The sequence below is a fragment of the Bos mutus genome, chromosome 23 (genome assembly GCF_027580195.1).
Source record: "Bos mutus isolate GX-2022 chromosome 23, NWIPB_WYAK_1.1, whole genome shotgun sequence".
Lineage (NCBI taxonomy): Eukaryota > Metazoa > Chordata > Mammalia > Artiodactyla > Bovidae > Bos > Bos mutus.
In genome coordinates, this window is record NC_091639.1 from 15727428 (window position 1) to 15742658 (window position 15231).

General features: G+C 44.7%; 1 long non-coding RNA gene across 1 annotated transcript in view; it reads right to left on the reverse strand.

Annotated features, from left to right (window-relative positions):
- Positions 1-5837: 5837 nt before the first annotated feature.
- Positions 5838-15231, reverse strand: part of LOC138984930 (uncharacterized) — a 28807-nt gene continuing 19413 nt past the window's right edge. The window contains exons 2-3 of the long non-coding RNA XR_011462181.1: positions 11618-11703; positions 5838-8042 (exon numbers count right to left, since the gene is read on the reverse strand). This is a non-coding gene — a long non-coding RNA (uncharacterized lncRNA). The remainder of the gene's footprint in view (positions 8043-11617; positions 11704-15231) is intronic.

A 15231-nucleotide genomic window follows, 5' to 3' on the forward strand; every position in this document is an offset into this window, starting at 1 on the left:
ATGCTGCTGTTCGTACTATAATAAAAACCACCACCACAAACAACCTCAAGTATGTAATGGACCCACTCAGCTTTTTTTCAGCAATAGGATGGGGGTTAGGGGGCTGGCAGCATAGGAGAAAGTCAGTGATTAGATGGCACTTGAGAGGTGGATTAGAGAGAGGGGCAAAGCTTCAGAAGAGGACACAAGAGAATGGAGAGGATGCTGGCAAAGCAGAGACAGAGTGTGTAAACTGGAGGGATCCAGGGTACCGCACAGGTAAATATGGAAATAAAGCCGGTGGCTCGTCCTCTTGTGATTTCTTCAGCTGTCCCCTCTTGCTAGCTGCTTGCTGGTTGTAGCATAGCTTCTATGCCTCCAGCTAACATGCCTGCTTCCCAGTAGAAGGAAAACAGTGTCAAGGACATCCTTGCCAGCACTGTGCTTGTGTTCCATTGGCCAGAATGACTCCTGGACACCCCAGACTAGAAAGGCTGGGAGAACCAGTAAGCCAGCTGGGATTGCATTAAAAACTATAAGAAGGAAAAGAATGGGTGAGCAAGGTATGTGCTTCTGGGGTTGCTGTTAGAGCCTTGGTGTAAATAACTGATCAGTTGGCTTTTTTACCTGAAAGCTGTTACGCTATAGGAAAGGACTTTTGGTAGGTAGGACAGAAGTAGACCCAAGGTGAGGAAAGAAAGGGCAGTTTCGTTGTACTGTGTGCTTTAAGAAACCAGGTTTTTTGGGAAGTTCAAAGTGTAGATCACTTAATAGGTAGAAAATAGCCAGGCAGTCAAGGCTCCCAAGGTGGGAGCAGGGCCGAGTGATGGGACAGGGTGATAAAAGCAAGAGGTGATGGCAGCAGTGATGAATCCAACTTACAATTGAAATTTTCCCAGTATCAACAACTTTTCTGGTGTCCCAGTTGCTCAACAGCTTCTTCAGTGCCTGTTTGTTTGGGGTTTTGATTCTGTTTTCATTGCCATGCAAACTAAGACTTCACAGATGCCAGCTGTCAAAAAAAACCGCACCCTGGACCCTTTCCAGGCCATTAAGAAAGATGCTAGCAACCTACAACCTACAGCACAGCTAGATGAAGGAGCAGGAATGCCCTCCTGGCTTTGGGCAGCTGTTGCCTTTGGGAGTCTGCCTGTTCATCACCGAACTAAACGGGCTTAGAGGGGCAAGCCCAGGACAAACCTCTGGATGCTGCCTTCGCTTAGCCGCAGACTCTTACGGCCAATCTTGAATTAGTTTATCAAGAACGAGGCCAATCATGAATTAACTCAGCAGGAAGAGCCAGAAGGAGGGGAGATCCTGAACCCTCCCATTTAATTTATTTTCTCTCATTTATTCCCAGTTAATTTTAGTTCAGTTTCATCTTAGAAGTTCCTTTGGCTGCAAAGGCGTGGGTTTTCCCTGCAGTGAGGTCACGGCACTGGGCTTGGGGAGGATCATTTACATTTTTTGGTCTCCCAAAGGATGGAGCCGCTGGCAGCTCTCACAGGCAGACAATGACTCTTTGTGGACACAGCAGTGAGTGACTTGCCAAAGGTCATCCTTGTAGCTTGAGAGAAACTGCCACCCTCGGGGCTCCCAGTTGAACTTGGAGCCCAAAAGAAACCCAGAGGAAGGTTTACCCTTTTAGTGTAACTTCTGTTATCTCTAGTTCGAGCGTTTGGCCTCACATTGCTGGAAGATGATTTTTTTAAACTTGCCTTATTTAAAGTGATTTCATCACGCTACAGACCCACCTGCTAGTGCAGGAGATTTAAGAGATGCGGGTTTGGTTCCTGGGTCTGTAAGATCCCCTGGATGAGGGCACGGCAACCCACTCCAGTATTCTTGCCTGGAGAATCCCCGTGGACCCAGGAGCTGGGTGGACTATAGTCCACAGGGTACCTGAGTCAGAAATGATTGAGCAATGCACTAACATAAAGGAAAAAATATAGGCTCTTCTGAGAGGTAGTTTTCATGCTACCTCATGTGAAATTAATTTTGTGGACTTGAATAGAAAAGTGATGTGAAAATTAACTGTTGTACAGTTTGGCTGTTTTTAGGTTCATCTCACAGATCTCTGTAGATACCTCCACTGTATCGTATGCCCCATTGAATTCCAGCTCTCTGTGTACTTGCTTGTCTCCTCTACCAGCCAGTAAGCTACCAGATGATTTTGGATGAATAAATAAACATCTGGGAATGGAAGGCGAGTAAAATCAAACAACAAATAATGAGTTAGAGTGATCGTTTAAAAGGTGCCAAGCACTGAACAGAAAGGCACAGTTTAGCTCAGGTGCAGTCTTATTAAGATGCCAGTATAAAAACACACAGAAATGTTTGCATCTTATTCCCCCAAATTTAGTTAGGGTCCTTTTGGTAGTACATAGTAACAAGAGTGGGGATGAAGGTTTCATTTTCCGCCCATCGGTATTGACTTGTCCGTTCAGTTCACAGTGGACCCACCTTCACTCACACCCTTGCCATCTCTCCTGGGTCCTCCTGTGACAGCCTCTGAGTTTGATCTCCCTGGCCCCTCTTTACAGATAATCTTCGCAAACTATGGGCCTGAATGTGTCATTCCTCCTTTCAAAACCACTCAGTGTCTCCTCCTCATCTTAAAAGAAAGCCAGGCATCTCAGTGTGCCCTGCTGCTGGGCTCCTCCTCACTCACCCCCATCTGCCACCAAGCAGACCATATGTGTTAGTTATTGTCAATTTTGTGCAGCCCTTGAACTCTCCATGTTGTTTCACATCTCTGGGCTTTTTGCACATACCGTTTGCTCTGCATGGACTGTCCCTCTGCCCTTTGTCTTCCTATAACCCATCTTCAGTTTCTAAACTCAGCTCAATAGTCGAGTCACTTGAGGGCACGCCCTTCCTTCTCTCTCTTCCTTTGTGACTGAGTTCATCTGCTTCTCTTGTAATATCTCTTAGTCTTGTTATCTTGTGTACCTGGTGATCATCTCTGGTGCACCAGCAGGACGTGGGTCTCATTCATCTCTGTCCCAAGGATTCATACAGTATCTGATATGTTCCATTTTCCTGATTCATATGCGTGAGAATGGCTGAGTGAAGGAATATTTGTAGACTTTGTTGAAGAAGTAGAGCTGTGGGAGATTTTCAAATGGCGAGGATGAAAGGTATAGAAAGGCCTTGTAATTCCAAAATGTATGTGGACTTAAGTCCCAAATACTTTATATTAATTTTAGAGAAGCCCTCTTTCTAGTCCTAGAGCAGTGGTTCTCAAAGTGGGATCCCCGGATCGCAGCATCCGTTACCTGAGACCTTGTCAGCCATGCAGATTCTCAGGCCCCATCCCAGACCTGGGGTAAACCCAGCAATCTGTATTTTAACAAGCCCTCCAGGTGATCTGATTTAAGCACACTTAAATTTGAGAACCACTGCCGCAGGGAATAAGGAAGTCAGGCTTATGCAGTACTCTGGTTTCCTAGCTTGAAGTTAGTGCAGATTAGTGAGTTTGCACAGACCCACTGGTGTGGGGAAGACCACTGGGGACTCTATTCCATTAAGTATGTAAGACCCCCATCCTGCTTCAGATCTCCTGTCTTGTCTTAGTCTGGCTTTCCCACATCCCTCAGTTCCTAATGGCAGAGCAGAGAGTTCTAGAAAATAAATTCTAGAACATTTGATGAACATAAAAAGATATATAGGGAATGCAAAAGACCTGTTTGTATTGAAACAAGTTCATTAGCCTCAGGGTCTGTTGTACCCCCCGGGGGAGATGGAAGGACACAGTGTCATGTAGTGGGCAGATTGTGGCTTTGAAGTCAGGGATATGTGGATGAGAATCCTGCCCCCAACACTGGGAAGCTGGCCAGCTCCTTGACTTTCATGGGTCTTAATCCCATCAAATACTAGGTAATAATCTATAAGGGAAAAGAATCTGAAAAAGAATATATATGTGTGTGTGTCTGTGTGTATGTGAACTAATTGAATTGCTGTACTGTACACCTGAAACTTACATGATATCATAAACCAATTATATTTCAAAGTACGGTTGGTTTACAACATCACGTAAGTTTTTTGAAAAAGAGTTCAGCTATATTTCAAAAAACATTTTTTTTTTCTTAATGTGAAAGGGGAACCAGTCCCCACCCTGTAGGTGTGTTGTGAGAATCAGCTGGGACATGACGGAGCTCGGGTACTCAGCAGATGCTCCCCACTTCTGTCCCCCACCACCTGGTAAAAAGCCCTGTCCTTGGCCAGATTCACAAGGAAAAGGAAAGATAAGGCTGAATCACTCTGTGCTACAACCTGAAGATAGGCGACCCCATGGCATTCCAACAAGAATTGGTGACAGAGAAACCCTGGCAGGTTGCCCGGTAAAATAGGGGGCACCCAGTTAAACATGAATTTTAGATAAATGACAAATAACTTTTTAGGTAGTACCAGTGCATCCCAGGGCTTCCCTGATAGCTCAGTTGGTAAAGAATCTGCCTGCAATGCAGGAGATCCCGATTCGATTCCTTGATGGAGAAGATCCACTGGAGAAGGGATAGGCTATCCACTCCAGTACTCTGGCCTAGGGAATTCCATGGACTACACAGTCCATGGGGTCACAAAGAGTTGGACATGACTGAGCAACTTTCACTTTCAGTGCATCCCATGGAACATTTGGGATACATGCTCAACAATTACTCATCTTTCACCTGAAATTCACATTGAAGTGGCTGGCTGTATTTTTCTTTGCTCAACCTGGCAACCCCGACTCACCTTTAAGGTAGAAGTAAGTTCCATGACAAGGCTTTCCCGAGCTCAGGCCATCTCTGAGCAGAACCTTCTGGGCACAACCTGATAAGAAAACTCTGCACTGGGAGATGTACTGGGTGGTGTGGGAGGAGGGGAGGGCAGCTGCAGGTGGAGAGTCTCCCCTTCGTTAGCTTTAGCAAAAGAATTGGAAGCTACCTCTTGCCTTCCCGCCCCCCGCCCCGACTCCAGGCCCCTCTGGAGGTGAAGGTGTGGCCACTGCCCCCTGTATGTGCACTCGCTGTACAACTTTAAGTCACGTGAGGGATCAGAAGCCACAACTTTCCTTGTTAGGATTCGATGGTGTTGATTTTCCAATTTGGTATTAGAATGGTAAACAGGACTTCAGTCAATCTAACACATGAGTTGGATCTTAAAGCATTTGCTTATTTCCACCCACCTTTGAAAGTGCTTAGCAGTTGAATTATTTAAAGCTGAAAGAGCTGAGGGAGTTAGGAAGGAGGGCTGCCTGCCCCAGGCACAGCCAGGGGAGGGTGCTAAACGCGGTTATCAAGAGATCAAAGACCAAGGAGAGACTCCTTTGATCTGCTTGTCAAAGTTGCAATTAGATCTTTGAGACTCTGCACTTGCCCGCCGCCCCCTCCCCACCCTTTCTTGAGATTTCTTCTCTTTTCCCAGACACCTGGAAGTCGTCGAGTGAGGCGTGCCCCGGAAAACCAACACCACGTGGCTGAGTGTGCCCTAGGCCACCACCGGCATAATCTGTCCTAGAGGAAAACCCCTTTTCGAAATACAGTTGCTTTCATTCATCATTTTTGAGGGGAAAAAAAGGTCCAAGTGAAATCCCCCCCAGTTAGACCTGCAGATGCACATCCCAGTGTGGGAGCTGATATGAATCATAACTGTGCTTTCAGCGCTTTTCCTTTGATACAAAAGGGAAAGGTACCAACTGACTGGGACTCACTTTGAGTTGCCTGGATTTTCCAAAGGTTTGGATGAGAGGGACAGGGCGGGGGAACCCAGGGAGGTGTGTTCAGATCTGAGCAAAGGCTGCTCCCTATCCAAGCCATATTCTCTCTCAGATTTCTGTGACTTTTCTTTTAAATTTTTTATTTTGTATTGGGGTAGAGTTGATTAACTATGTTGTGACAGTTTCAGGTGGACAGCAAAGGGACTCAGCCATACATATTCTGCCCCCAACTCCCCTCCCATCCAGGCTGCCACATAACACTGAGCAGAATTCCCTGTACTCTACAGTATGACTTTTATTTTCCAGATAACACAACCACATTTAAGAGCCCTGCTCTGCCTTCCCTTCACCCCCAAAAAGCTGCTTATCAGGGTCCTTAAGAGCTTATTCATGGCAGTCTTCTGAGCAGCCTCAGTCTCATTCTGAGAAGTTTTTTATACAAGTTGTACGAGTTGGAAAAGTACAAGAATAATGGATACATTTCTGCGATGAGTCAAACGCTTCATCCCTATCAGTCTGTGTGAGGTACAGGATGTCTGTGGTTTTAATGTTTGTGTCCTTAATGGACAAGATTTGATATGTGTGTTTCCTAATCCTGAGCTATTGAAATATTGATTTTCATCCTGACCTGGCCTCCTGGGCACAGAGCCAGTCTATCTGCATCTCTGCCCTCCACATTTAGCCTGTCTTCCTGCTGGCCTAGACTGGGAACACCAGGGTGAGATTAGATTTGTTGGGGGGCAGGGGGAGGAATGTAAAACCAGTGAAATAACTGTCTGGCCTCATTTCTGTTTGACAGAACAGGGCAGCTATTCTTGACATTCTTGGCTAATGTTATCATGTGTTTACCCTAAGAGCCTTTTGCCTTTTATTTTCCTTTTTGATTTTTTAAAATCTTATTTTATTGAAGTAGAGTTGATTGACAATAATGTCTTAATTTCTGCACAGCAAAGGGACTCAGTTATATACACACACACACACACACACACACACACACATATGCTTTTCCATATTATTTTCTATTATGGCTTATTGTGGTGACTTCCCTGGTGGCTCAGATGATAAAGCGTCTGCCTACAACGTGGGAGACCTGGGTTCAATCCCTGGGTTGGGAAGATCCCCTGGAGAAGGAAATGGCAACCCACTCCAGTATTCTTGCCTGGAAAATCCCATGGACGGAGGAACCTGGTACGCTACAGTCCATGGCGTCGCAAAGAGTCAGACACGACTGAGCGACATTTACTTTACTTTACTATAGGATATTGAATATAGTTCCTTCTACCATGTTGTCCTATCTGATTTGAATATATAGAGGCTATCAGTGAAAATAAAAGAAATCTGAGCTAAAGATCCATTTGAACATTTCAATAGGGTTGTCTAAAATATGTAAAATATTTTACAAGGAATTCCAGAGAAATGAAAAATCTATACCACATCGAAAGTATCTTCTGACATGGAAAATATTAGAAACTTTTCCATTTTTGTGTGCTCTTTGCATATCGATGGTTTGGAACCAAACTCAAAACCTGGTGCTGGGCAGTGTCTGAGGGGCTATCAGTTCAGTTCAGTCACTCAGTCGTGTCTGACTCTTTGCGACCCCATGAACTGTAGCACGCCAGGCCTCCCTGTCCATCACCAACTCCCAGAGTCCACCCAAACCCATGTCCATTGAGTCGGTGATGCCATCCAACCATCTCATCCTCTGTCATCCCCTTCTCCTCCTGCCCTTAATCTTTCCCAGCATCAGGGTCTTTTCAAATGAGTCAGCTCTTCGTAACAGGTGGCCAAATTATTGGAGTTTCAGCTTCAGCATCAGTCCTTCCAATGAATATTCAGGACTGATTTCCTTTAGGATGGACTGGTTGGATCTCCTTGCAGTCCAAGGGACTCTCAAGAGTCTTCTCCAACACCACAGTTCAAAAGCATCAATTCTTCAATACTCAGCTTTCTTTATAGTCCAACTCTCAATGACCGCTGGAAAAACCATAGCCTTGACTAGACAGACCTTTGTTGACAAAGTAATGTCTCTGCTTTTTAATATGCTATCTAGGTTGGTCATAACTTTCCTTCCAAGGAGTAAGCATCTTTTAATTTCATGGCTGCAGTCACCATCTGTAGTGATTTTGGAGCCCCCCAAAATAAAGTCAGCCACTGTTTCCCCATCTATTTCCCATGAAGTGATGGGACCAGATGCCATAATCTTTGTTTTCTGAATGTTGATCTTTAAGCCAACTTTTTCACTCTCCTCTTTCACTTTCCTCAAGAGGCTCTTTAGATCTTCCTATTTGAACACAGCGGGTGGGGAATGTATATGCCAGGCAACCATCATCCTCTTCAGTTAAACCCCTTTGCACCATGACAATGCCTAGGAAATAGAAATAAAACAAAAGTGAACCCTAAGTAGATGAATAGGCCTTCCAGTAACATGTTTACTGCTTTCTTAAACCTTGTTGACCTCCTTCCTCCGTTCCTGTTTCTAACACCATTTCTTCAGTGCACCGACATAGCCATTCACCTGGACTAGGGCTGTAATTTCCTCCTGTGGTTCCCCTTGCTCAGGCTTCTGCCTTTCAGTATTCACCCTCCATACCATTGCCAGACTGAGGTTTTGAAGATACCCATTCATTTACAGCCCCCTGTGCGGTGCTGTATTTAGTTGCTCAGTCATATCTGACTCTTTGCGACCCCACGGACTGTAGCCCGCCAGGCTCCTCTGTCCACTGAGATTCTCCAGGCAAGAATACTGGAGTGTGTTGTCATGCCCTTCTCCAGGGGATCTTCCCAACCTAGGGATCAAACCCAGGTCTCCTGCATTGCAGGCATATTCTTTACCATCTGAGCCACCAGGGAAACCCACGAATACTGGAGTGGGGTAGCCTATGCCTTCTGCAGGGGATCTTCCCGACCCAGAAATTGAACCGGGGTCTCCTGCATTGCAGGCGGATTCTTTACCAGCTGCGCTACCAGGGAAGCCCATACAGTCCCCTAGGAGCCTTTTACTACCCAGAGTCCCATGGCCCTTTATTAACATAAACAGTCATCCATCTCCACCTGCAAACTTGGCTTCCTTCCAGATCCGTCTTGAACTTTGCCTTTCAGAAATACTGAGATGCCATGTTTCGTGTTTGCCTTTGCACATGGAGTTCATTTTTCTTGGAGATCCATCCCTTTCTTTTTTCGTTTTGGAGACTTCACTCAAGGACATCTCCAGGAATGCTTCCCTATTTGCCATTTTTTCCTCCTTAACTTCCCTCCTTCACAGTCAGTCCCTGTATTTGCTTCCATGGCTGTCCTCTCCACATTTACTGGTTTCCTTTGGCCCGTTCATCTCCTTGACTACACAGTGAACTCTTTGAGAGTAGGAGCAGGCTTTGTTTACCTTTGTATCCATAGTGACTCAGTGGAACAGAGAGAGTGTTCATGAGGGTTTTGGACTGAAATTTTAAGAGGATACTGAGAGTAGAAAAAGGAATAATAAAAGCAAAAGAAATGGGCATTGGTTACATTTTGATTGCAGTAACAACCCTTTGAGGAAGGATTATTGTCTCCATTTTATTGATGAGGAAACTGAGGGTCATAGAGATTAAGCTTGGCCAAAGGTCCCAGACAGCAAGTGGAGGAGCCATAACCCAAGCATGAACATCTAGAATAGTTCTAAGAAATGATCAATAAAGATAAATAAATATTTGTTGAATTGAACTGACTGATAAAATATCTACAAGCATCATTCTTGAGTGTGTTCATCATTAAATCATACATAGGAAGAGAATTTTTAAAGACCATCTGGTTTCTTTTGGTAGGATTTTATCTTAATACCAATTTGATGTAGTAAAATTAGGTAACACTCTCCTGGATTTAAAGAGTCATTCATTAGTTCCTTCAGCAAGTATTTATCAAATACCTATTATGTGCCAGGCATTGTACTAACACATGGGAGTGTGATTTTGGGGAAGAAAACTTGCCCCAATGATGCTTTTCTGGAAACTAATCTGTCTAAAAAAAAAAAAAAAAAATCCCTGTAATAATGTGGATTGAACTAAACATTGATTCACCAGTGGCTGAGTATTTTACCAACCAGACTCACATAAATCATGCACACTAGTAGACCCTGATCGCTGAAGCCAGGAGCACTTATGAATCACCACGGACTTCTGGATCTTTGGGGGTTTGTTAGTTGGAACAGAAAGGACCGTAAGCAGCCAAAGAATTTATTGAAAGGATTCGTTGGCTCAGAGAACCTGTACGACAGCTGAAGGACCAGGCTCAGCAACTGGGCAGAATCAGAAGGAGGCGATACATCAGATTTTTGGCTAACATCCCTCTGCAGAACGGGCCAGTGGGGACACTGCTGTCACCGCCAGTCTGTGGTCCACATGGCTGCTGGCCCTGAACTCAGATGGCTCTGATACCACTGCCTCCACTAGAAAAGGGTTACCCTGTGTCCCCACATCGTACTATCATCAACTTCTCTTCCTTATGGGGACTTAGAATTGGCGAGCCCTGTGCACATTTAAGTCTGTGCCTTGGCTGGCAGGGCTGCTGGGATCGTGGTACCCACCTCTGCAGCTACTTTAGAGGATCAAGGGCTCTGCCTCCCCAAAAGGCCTATATGCGGGGGCATTCTCCAAACACAGGCAGGGCGTCTAAATAGAAAAATAGTGTCTGCTATGGCCACTAAGGCGGACTTTTTAAAATCTCAGTGATGGCTACATTGTGCAGTACCAGCTCAGTTCAGTTCAGTCGCTCAGTCATGTCCGACTCTTTGCGACCCCATGGACTGCAGCACGCCAGGCCTCCCTGTCCGTCACCAGCTCCCGGAGTTTACTCAAACTTATGTCCGTTGAGTCAGTGATGCCATCCAACCATCTCATCCTTTGTTACCCCCTTCTCCTCTCACCCTCAATCTTTCCCAGCATCAGGATCTTTTCAAATGAGTCAGTTCTTTGCAGTATTGTGCAGTATGCAAATGAATAAATACTTTTGTTAACACTACTAATTAAGTTCCTGAACTATCTCGGGTAATTAGTTGCAGTGTTTTATAGAAAAAATGGTCAAAGTTTTATCACATGCCTTTCTTTCTGGAAATAATAAAAGTGAAACTATAATAGTTTGTGACCACATCTAATTTCCCCCCTCCCTCTCCTCCTTCCTTCCCTTTCTCCCTCTCTCCTACCCTCCTTCTGTAAACATTTATCAAATGTCTACTATATCCCAGGCATCGTGCTTGCTGCTAGAAAATCAAAGATAAAAGATAAATAAGACATGCTTTTTACCGTCAAGTTGTCCCTAACATCATGGAGGAGAGACAGACATGGAACAGATTTTGACTCTACCATGTTAGAGGTGCTTGGATAGAAATTGGAAAAGGATTCAGTCAGGACATGAAAAATTGTATGTTCATCTTTACCCCATGGAATTGAAAGGTTGGAGCTTCCCTGGTGGCTCAGCAGTAAAGAATCCGCCTGCAGGCAAGAGACGTGGGTTTGATCCCTGGGTCAGGAAGATCTCCTGGAGGAGGGAATGGCAACTCATGTCACTATTCCTGGAATTCTCTAGAGAATTCCATGGACAGAGGAGCCTGGTGGGCTACAGTCCATGGTGTCACAAAGAGTCAGACACGACTAAAACAACTCAGCGTGCATGCACATCAAGAGGTTAGGACAAGCTTTGTAGACAAGGTGGTATTCGAATTGAGTCTTCAAGGATGTAAGTGGTCACCCGGAGAAAAGACAGACGAACATTTCGAACTGGCAGGGTAGGGGGAACTCATGATGAAAGAAGAAGGCATGAAAAATTGCTGACTGCTCAGAGTAACTCTGAACGCTTGAAACGGCTGGAACCTAGTGTTTGGGGGATGCCTGATGGACGGTATGATGTAAGACCTGGATGAAATAAAATGATGAAAGCCGCTCAGTGCATGCAAAGGGGTTTGGAGCTTACCTTGATGGCCCATGGAACCACTGAAAGAATAACATGATCCGATTTATATTTTCAAAAATCACTCAGAGGACAGTGAGGAAGAAGATCTAGAATAAGATGAAAAACCAAGAGGCCAATTAGGAAATTATTTTAGTACAGGCAAAAGATGGCAAGATCGTGTAGTACTGTCATCACAGCGGGAATGGAAAAGAGGGTAGAAAATAAATTTTTAGGACTGTAGGACTGTATGGCTGAGGAGAAGACTGGGGTGCCCTTCCTCAAACAGAGACCCTGGGAGGAGGAACAGGATTTTGTTTGGGGGGCACCAGGGCTGGTTGGGTGGAGACTGAGATGACTCTCTAAGCTGTAACCATGTTGATCATCTAGATGGAGATTTTGTATTGGTGGCTGCATATAAAGGACAGGAGCTCAGGAGAGATCTGGGATTGGGGTCAAAAATAAGAGTTTTGTCTCCATAATTACCTTACTAAGAAATCTCTAGGCTCCCCTAGTTACTAGAGGAAAGCTGATAACATATATTCCCAAAGCATGAAACTGGAAAATTCAGGCTTAGTCTCAAAATTCCAAAGTAGGAGCTGAAGTTTGCACCCTCCTAAATCTCAGAGTATTTACAGCAAATAATACTGAATTTAGAAATGCATTTTGACAATGGAAAAGACACTGGGCTGGCAGTCACATCTATGTCTTCCATAGAAATTCTACCCATTACTTGCTTTGTAAATTACTCTGGACTTGCTTACATCTTCTCTGCAAAATGAGAACTGATTGATTTCTATAGTCTTTTTTTTTTTTTTTTTTGGTTCTTGTTGCTGTTCAGTTGCTAAGTCGTGTCCAACTCTTTGTGGTCCCATGAACTGCCGCGCATCAGGCCTCCCTCTCCCTCACCATCTCCTGGAGTTCACCCAAGTTCATGTCCGTTAACTTGTTTGGTTCTAAATTAGCCAAAATAATTAGAGTCCCACCTTGGATACATATGAAGCCATGTCCTTTTGATCCTTAAGTTAGGTCTAGCTTAGGCCTCCAGAGATTGACGGGATATCCAATGTCTCTAAGTTATCCAGACTCCTGAGTTGTGGGAATAAACATCTCTTGGAGACAGACCTGCCCTATACACGAGGTAGCCCACCTCGTGGCTGCTTTTGCTCCATCACTGCCTTCCTGGGGACCCACATGGTCACAGCTCAGTGCTCCAGGCTCTCCTGTGACGATACCATTGCTGTCTCAGGTCTCCGTGCCGAGAGGATGATAATCACTCTCCCAAGGTCCATAGCTCTTGGTTTACATTTCCTTGCTTGGCTGTTTCCCACCACACCCACACTGTCCCTCCTACACCGGAACCACTTCTCCGTCACACTGTTCTTGTGGAGCTGGGCTTATGATTCCAGGCTCGCTCTCTGCCATCATGCTGAGACCCCCTTTGGGGACCCTTGGTGTCTTTTCCCGCCAGAAGCCTTTAGTTAGTCTACTCCAATGTACCAGACACTGGTTTGTTGATACCTATTTACTTTGCATTAAAACAATTCTCCCCAAAGCCAGGGACACCCCCAAGAGGACTTGCCGTCTCTAGGACAGAGAAGTGGCTTACAAATTTCAAATAACTGCCTACTGTCATTTTTTTTAAAGCAATTCTAATTGACCAGACACCTATTTAACATTATATATCTCTATAAACAATGGACAACAGTAAGAGAAGAGGAAACACAAAAGGAGGGACCTGGAGAAAACTCGGGAGTGAAACTTTTGTAGTCAGCATCCCATTAAGCAGATACAGTCCCTGTTTAGAAATCATTTTGTTAGGATCCAGTTTTTCAGCTGAGGCTATAGGAAATTCTTGTGGCGTGTGGGAAGGAGGGTGTCCATCATCACGACAGAAAGGATAGTTCATGCACACCACCCACCCGGCGATCAGCTCTCTGCATACGGTGGCCACATGTTGAGAGCTGCCCTTGCTGCTTCTCCCAACTTATGAAAGTGAGGGCCAACCACGGACTGCCTGGGGGTGGGGGCGAGGCTGGGGGTGAAAATGTCCACCCCACAGCATCACAGAAGAGCCAGCAAGTGGGAGGGTCTCTGAGACTGCTGAGTAATTTTCAAAGAGAAAGGGCAGTTTTTTCAAGACAGTGTGGGGAAAGCAAGCTGGACTGATGTGTAAGGAGGCAAAACATTCTAGAAGAACATCACCATTTCTTGCACAATCAACCACTGAGTATGTGTCATCAAACACGAGATGATCCTTACCTGGCAATAACACAGCTAAAATAGATCATTTAAGTAATTTCTCACTGTGACTGAGTTCAACATGGTCTTTAAGCTTCCCGTAACAAGAATACTGACACAATAGTCTGAAGTACAGGAACATTTTATTTTCTTCATAATCAGATGAAAATGTTGTGGGTACAGAGGCAGAGAAGAAGGTCATACTGGGTTTCTCTGTGCCTTAAATTTAAACAGCTTTTTTATTTTTTTAACAGTAACTGTACTAGTAAACTTTTTGAGATGAAATGAAGAATTTGGGTTTCATCAGGAAATCTACATTCACCTTAAAGAGGATACACAATAGCCTCAACTTCGTTATTTTCTGAAGATGAGTTCTTTGGGAACCAGAATCCTGTTTTTGCTTTGTACTCATTGCTTGTGTCAGGAAGACGTGAGAGACAAAGCCCAGCGGGTTGACTTCAGCCACGACAGCCCGATGTACTGAGCATGAAATATGCGATGTGTGTAATTGCTGGATCCTAATCCCATCTAATGAAAACCCAGGACGGTGACTTGCTGATCCTTGGTTTCATAATTAGAAGTTTTGCAGGAACAGACCAAGTCAAGAGAAGAGGTGTACTTTTATAACTAGCGGTTGCTATAATTAAAGTTATTAGTTAAGGAAGGGCTGTTACTCGGGGCAAAACAATCAGAAGGAAGTTTAAGCAATTAAGTCAAATTCACTGTGGTTGTGAGGGTTTGGGTTTCTTGTCCCCCTTTCTTTCTGGAAAACAAAACAACCTCAGGCAAGGGTTCTGGACTTCTCAAAGAGCATCTTGACTCTGCAGTGGCTGGAGGGCAAACAATGAGCAGTGAACTGTGCTGCTGATTCTATCAGCAGGTTAATTAAGAAAGCTGTGAGTGATGATTAAAAAAAAAAAGCCAGCACATTTTCAGTTCATATTGACAAAATCCATGACCTAGGCAGAACCGATGTTTGTTCAATACTAGGAAGACATGCTAGAGGCATTTAGAGGAAAGGACTGACACAGAAAGCTGAAGGTCCAGTTTGGGATGTCCCCTGTTAATAGTGTTAGCAGAATTGATCGTTAGAAATTCCCCATGCTTTTTCCTCTCATATAAATTATGTAAGCAGAACTGTTCAGGCCCTCAGACTCATTCTGAAAAACCCAGTTCACTCATGATGGAGTTGTCGTAAAGGAGCTCTGGTTTGGGAGACTGGGTTCTGGTCCAAGCTCTGAAACTAACGTGTTACAAGTTTGGGGACAGTGGGTTTGACTCTGCATTTCCACTTCTAAACTTCAAGACAGTCCAGTCTCAGGAATGCAGAAAACCCACCTTCCCCACGTAGCATCTTCCACTGGGGGAGTCTGTTCCCAGCTCTGGTACAGGCTGGT